The sequence below is a fragment of the Sciurus carolinensis genome, chromosome 17 (assembly GCF_902686445.1).
Source record: "Sciurus carolinensis chromosome 17, mSciCar1.2, whole genome shotgun sequence".
NCBI classification, from domain to species: domain Eukaryota; kingdom Metazoa; phylum Chordata; class Mammalia; order Rodentia; family Sciuridae; genus Sciurus; species Sciurus carolinensis.
The window spans coordinates 22,476,031-22,482,030 of record NC_062229.1 but is presented as its reverse complement, the minus strand read 5'-3'; positions in this window follow the sequence as shown (position 1 = coordinate 22,482,030).

Here is a 6,000-nt window from a genome sequence, read left to right as displayed (position 1 = left end):
GGTGGGGACTGGGTAGTACGACCAGCCCTCCATAGCCGCGGGTCTACGTCCGTGGATTCGATGAAACTCTGAAAATATTTGAAAAGAACACATAGACTTTTTTCTTTTCCTTATTGCCTAAACTATATAACAACTATGTGCCTCGCATTCATGTTGCATTAGGAGTTTTAAGTATTTAGAGATGATCCAAAGTCTATGGGAGGATGTGCCTAGATTCCATGCAAACACTGCACTGTGTTGTAGAAGGACTGAGCGTCTGTGGATTCTGGTATCCCTGAGGGGTCCTGGAATGCTCTTCAGATGCCAGTGGACAGCCACATATCCAAGTCAACCCTCACAGGGTCTACTATTCTCTAGTTTCACACAAGAAGACACTGAGGCACAGAAAGGGAGAGGTGACCACTCCAGTGTCCAGACTTAAACCTCAACATGAACGAAGGTGTCAGGTTATTAGGAAAGAAGCTAATACTTGTTAAAACTTTTTTCCTTTTGCTATTTTGTCTTATTATTTATTTACTTGTCAAACAAGGTCATGCTGTGTTGCACAGGCTGGCCCCAAACTCCCGGACTCAAACAATCGTTTTGCCTCCATCTCCTGAGTTGCTGGGATTACAGGTGTGCACCACCGTACCTGGCTTCAACATGCAATTTAATCCCTCAGCTTAGCAAGTCATGCTTGCCCTTGTATTAACCTGGCTTATTTTGAAATACAGATTCACATGCAGTTGTAAGAAATGATAGAGAGATATCCCAAGTATCCTCACCTTGTCTTCCCCAATGGGAACATCTTACATGGTTATAGTATATCATCACCACCAGGAAATTAGCATCAATACAACCTACAGCCTTTGTTCAGATTTCTCCAGTTATACATGCACTCATGTTCATGCTACAGGATTTTAAAGAAACAACACTACAGTTTAGATGTGGTTTGTCCCCCAAAGATTCATGTGTTGGAAGCTTGGTCTTTCATGTGGTAGTGGGACCTTTAAGAGGTGGAGCCTCATGAGAGGTATTTAGGTCATTGAGGACTCTGCCCTTGGAAGGAAGTAAGGTATTAAGGTAGTTCTCATGAGACCCCAAGTTCTCTTCAGAGTTGTTACAAGAAAAAACTCAACCCCTGAATGACTCTCTGACTTCTTGCTTGGTAATGTAATTCCTCTCTCTCTCTCTCTCTCTCTCTCTCTCTCTCTCTCTCTCTCTCTCTCTCTCTCTCTCCCATGCCCCTCTCTTTTTTCTCTCTCTCCATCCCTTCCTCCCTCTTGTACACTCCTACCACCTGCTGTGTGGTCCTCACTGGAGTTAAGCTGATGCCAGAACCATGCCATTGAATCTCTAGAGCTAGGAGTCAAACAAATTTCTTCTTTATAACATTAGACTGCTTCAGGTATTTCATTACAGTAATGAAAAATGGACTAATGAAAATCACAACAACAACAATGAAAGTTGTTTTCCAGGTATTGGGCAAGTCTTCTGGAACTGAATCCCACATAGCTCTGAGGATTAAGGCTCAGAGTAAGAACAGACATTCTCCCCCAGATTGGATTTTTGTATATGGTGTGAGGTAAGGATCAAATTCATTTTATCCTATGCAGACATCCAGTTGTTTCAGAACTGAAAGAGCCCATCCTTGCTAAACCTTGTGCAGGTAACCAGAGACAGAGCAGGGATTCCAACTCTTGTCCATCTGACCCAATCAGGAACATTCTCCAGGTCTTCAGTGGGTCTGTCCTCAGGGTCAGTTAAGCAAGCTTTGCCCTGTTAGCCAAACAGAGTATTTTTCAAGGTCACAAGCATTTGCCAAGGGAAGCAGGGTGGAGAGATACAGGCCAGCTTCCTTCCTGCAGGGACAGTGAAGTGCCCCTTCTGCCTGCTGCCCACCCTGACCTCACCTTGCTATATTTTTTCCTTTTCCTGCCCTCTTCCCAGAAAGCCATGCAAACATTGCCCTTGCAGAACATCTCCACTAAGAGGAAGTCCAAGCTCATGCTCAAGGCCAGCGCCTTGACAACTGGAGTCGTTCCAAGCAGGATTGCCCCAACGTGAGGTCCAGGCTGCAATCCCTGCCTGCCACCAAGGGACGACTGCACGGTGTGGTCAGCCCCTCAGCCACTCACAAACTTGCCCAGTTAACTCAAATCTCCCTAATCAGGGAGAGGCTTTATGCACCCAGAAAATTCAGGAATCTCCCTAGACTCCTCCCTGAGCCTCCAGAACATTTTCTCACTTGACCAACTTCTCAGGGCTCAACCACAGCCCAGACAGGCCATCTTTCCCTGGAGGCTGTCCCTGGTCATTCTTGGCCTCCCTGATACTACTATCCCATAGTGCCTTCTCCCTGTGGCAGCCACGGGGAGCATTCCAGAACTGAAGAATTCCAACTAAGTTCAAAATGTGCCTGTGGCTCCCATCATCCTGTAAGGGAATCTGCCCCCATCCTCTTGCAGCCCTGAGGCCCCCCTCATTCCCCTGCTCCAGTCCCATCACCCTCGTTGTTCTTCAAACACACCCAGTTCCTGCCCACCTCAGGGCCTTTGTACATGCTATACCTCCTACCTAGGATGTTCTTCCTCTGGATTGCTGTGGGCCTGGCTTCGGCTCTTTGGGATCTCAGCTCAAATGTCATTTCTCAGTGTCTCTGCCCTTCCCACAGAGAGTAAGCTCCCCACCGTGTCACTCAGACCAACCCAGTTCCCTGTTTGATTTCCTTCCGGGTTCAGATTGCCCTTCAGCTCCGCCTTGTTTATATACAGTTGGTTTTCTGGATCCCCAGGTTCCACATCTGTGGATTCAATCAACCATGGTTCAAAAATGTGGGTAAAAAATGCATCTCTGCGGAATTACATCTACACTAAATTTGTTTCTTTGTCATATTTCCTAAACGATTGAAGAGAAGATAGGCAGTGTGGGCCTCAGGACTCCTCCTCATCCCCACTAAAGGAGCATCCATCCTCCAGACCCTGAGTCTCACTGTGACAGAGAGAAGGGAGCTGAGGCTGGGGTCTCCTGAGTGACACCCTGGTCTCAGGGACACCTCCCAGGAACAGGTTGAGGGGTGCCCAGGAGGTGAGGCTCTGGGAGGTGACTTTGTCGGCAGAGGCACAGAGCAGGCAGGGGTCCCTCCAAGGACAGGCAGGCTAGGCTGGCTCTGCACCCTACGGGACAGCAGCAAGGTGACCACTTGCTCCTCTTCTGAAGCTTCCAAGTGCCAGGAACAAGCTGGCAAAGTAAATAAGTAAAAAAAATTCATTGAGAGAATTAAATGCTCCTGCAAGGGATCTATTTAGATCATTTCCATTACCATGCCAGTATTTTCTGAAATTGTTTCTACACTGAACACACATTACTCTGGCAACCAGAAAAGAAAATGGGCTGGGGCTAAAGCTCCGTGGCAGAGATCTGCCTAGAACTGCGAGGCTCCAGGGCTGACGCCGTCCTGGGCACCGCAAGTAAAGAGAAGAAAACTTGTAACGCTGCATCCACTAGAATGTGTGCACCAGGTCCCGTCCCTCTCCCTGCGCCCGTCAGTGCCACCTGCCTTCACAGCCTCCATGCTGGTTCCTCCAGCCCCAGCTCCCCTCAGCCTCTCCCCACGCCTGGGGCCCATTCGCCCTGCTCATGGGGCCTAGTGCAGGGCTGGGCTCCCGGGATTAAGATGAGACATAACTGATTTCCAAGTGGGGAAAAAAGCTCAGTGAGGTGAAGTGACCCGTCCAGTGTCACACAGTGACACACAGCTCTCTGCTCTTGCTGCCCCCTGGAGTGGACTCTGGCTAAGTTCAGACTCCTTTCCTAGACCCTTTTGGTGGGTTCACAAGATTGTATTCCCCGCCACACACACACACACACACACACACACACACACACACACACACAGGAGCCATATCGAGTTCCTCAATGGCCACACCAGAAATTACTCCACTTCCTGGCACACGCCTCACATTGTGCTGTTGGGTTCCAAGCAGCCCCGGCCTCAGGCCTGGTCCTCCAGGAGTCCCCAGTCTGGAGGCAGAACCAGATGCCATGTTTACTCTTACCACCATGGGATCAGGCCTGGGCTGGAAGGGGGCACTGCATGAGCCCAGAGGGCTGCCCGGAGGAGGGGACGTGAGCCGGGCTTGAAGAATGAGTGGACACAGACTGGGCTGAGGGGTGGAGATGCAGCTAGGTGGACACAAGGACAAAGGAGTTGGGTGGATGGTGGGTGATGTCTGCATGTGTGGGAGGGTGGATGGAGAGGAAGATGAGTGGACAGAGCAGCGGGGACTGTGGGGCTGGGAGTGGGAGGCGGGAGGTGGATAGATGGGTGGGCAGAATAACGGATGGAGGAAAAGAAAAGGAAGACCCAGGGATGATGGGTGGGAGACAGGTGGGAGACGGATGGCTGGATGGATGGATGGATGAACAGGCGAGTGGATGGATGGATGGATGGATGGACAGATAGATGGATGGATGGATGATGGATGGATGACGGACAAATGGATGGATGAATAGCAGATGGATAGACATTTTGATGGGTAGATGGATGGATGGATGGACAGATGAATGGACAAATGCATAGACGTTTTATTGGATAGATGGATGGATGGATGGATGGATGGATGGACAGATGGACAGATGATGGACAGATGGATAGATGAATGGATGAATGGATGGGTGGATGAATGGATGGATGGATGGATGGGTGGGTGGATGGATGAATGGACAGATGGATGGATAGATGGACGGATGGATAGACGTTTTGATGGATGGATGGATGGATGATGATGGGCAGATGGATGGGTGAATGGATGGGTGGATGGATGGATGGATGGATATGTGGATGGACAAGTGGGTGGATGGGTGGATGGATGGATGAATGTATAGGTGGATGGGTAGATGGGTGATGTATGGGTGGATGGGTGGATGGATGGATACATGGATGAATGGATGGATGGATGGATGGGTGGATGGATGGATGGATAGATGGGTGGACGATTAATGGATGGATGGATGATGGATGGATGGGTGGGTGGATGGATGGATGAATGGGTGGATGGGTAGATGGATGATGAATGGATGGATAGGTGAATGGATGAATGGGTGGATGAATGGATGGATGCATGGATGAATGGATGGATGATGGATGGGTGGGTGGATAGATGGATGGATGAATGGATGGATGGATGGATGGATGGGTGGATGGACGAATGAATGGATACGTGCATGGATGGATGGGTGAATGGGTAGATGGATGGATGGATGGTGCATGGATGGATGGATAGACAGATGGATGGATGGATGGATGGATGAATGGGTGGATGGATAGATGAATTGGTGTATAGATGGATGGATGGATGGATGGATGGATGAAGGGTGGATGGATGGGTAGATGGGGGAATGTGTGAATGAACAAATAAGTGCTGGTTTGGAAGGGTGGGGCCTGGACTGCAATGCTTTCTAAGCACACTGATGACCCCCAGAGGGTCCTGTAGACGATCCCCGTGGTGGGGACTCCAGCGTCCCTGAGCATTGTCACCCTCCACAGGTGCTTCCCAGGGCCCTCCTCCTGCCAGACTCTGGACCAGGGCCTGGTGCTGCTCCACACCACAGAGACCCACACTGGTCAGGTGCCACAGCTGCCAGTGGGTGGAGGGCTCCAGCAGGCGTGACTTGGAAGTCACTGTGACCAGTTACACAATGTGTGACATGGGCTCCAGCATCACCACAGTGTCCCAGTTGCACTCTGAATGGTCCCCCTAATCCCTACCACCCAGAATGTGCCCAATCTTGTCTGATTGAGCCCCGACCTGAGTGGCTGCATCCAAGGCCGATATGTCTGTGTTTGCCTTTGTGTTCCTCACTCACTTGAGCACCCCGGTCCCCAGGAAGGCCCCACCTCCCTGCAACCCAAGGATGCTGACTGCTGACTGCTGAGCACCTGCCACCTGTATTTCCACTCCTTCCTGCATCTGCTCATCACCTCCTTTGAAGATGCCCCCCAGAACAGAAGTGTCCCTA